At 70.5% G+C, this 545-nt stretch overlaps 1 protein-coding gene across 1 annotated transcript in view; it reads left to right on the top strand.

Moving 5' to 3' along the window:
• The first annotated feature begins 210 nt into the window (after nucleotides 1–210).
• SMARCAL1 (SWI/SNF related, matrix associated, actin dependent regulator of chromatin, subfamily a like 1) overlaps nucleotides 211–545 on the top strand; it is a 60,216-nt gene continuing 59,881 nt past the window's right edge. Inside the window, exon 1 of the mRNA XM_026647379.1 lies at nucleotides 211–294. The gene's annotated coding sequence lies outside the window, so the exon portion shown is untranslated. The remainder of the gene's footprint in view (nucleotides 295–545) is intronic.

Below are 545 nucleotides of genomic sequence, written 5' to 3'. Positions count from 1 at the left end.
CGGCAGAGCCAGGTGGAGAACCCAGGAGTCCTGCTGCCTCTCCCCCGCCCAAAGTGTAACCTACTCACTAGACTACCACTAGGGATGTGGGCCTTGGGAGACTACATCTCCCATGGTGCAATGGGACTACAATTCCCTGCATGCAGCGCGCGCGCTCCGCCGGCTAATTTCCCCCCTCCCGGTGGGGCGATGCCTGCTGGGAGTTGTAGTCCGGACAGATGCGCTCCCCTGGCGGGGGCTCCGCGCCTCGCCCTGCGTGGGGACCGGGCTGGAGCGGCCCGGAGGGACGCGCAGGTACCAGGGCTGCGGCCGCCGTGGGGCGGGGCGTGTGGCTCCCCTCGGTCACGTAACGCCGGGGGCCTCGCGGGAGGCCGGCTCCGGGACGGCTGGGGCGGAGCCTCAGTAGCGGGGAGCCCCAGTATCTGGGTGGGGGTGGTGGGCAGGGTGAGCCCCAGTACCTAGGAGGGGGGTGAGCCCCAGTAGCTGGGGGGACGGGGGTGAGCCCCAGTACCTAGGAGGGGGGTGAGCCCCAGTAGCTGGGGGGA

This window comes from Terrapene carolina, unplaced genomic scaffold, assembly GCF_002925995.2.
Source record: "Terrapene carolina triunguis isolate 2854851 unplaced genomic scaffold, T_m_triunguis-2.0 Scaffold62, whole genome shotgun sequence".
Classification (NCBI taxonomy): domain Eukaryota; kingdom Metazoa; phylum Chordata; order Testudines; family Emydidae; genus Terrapene; species Terrapene triunguis.
The sequence above is the reverse complement of the archived record's forward strand: the minus strand, read 5'-3'. Positions and strand labels throughout refer to the sequence as shown.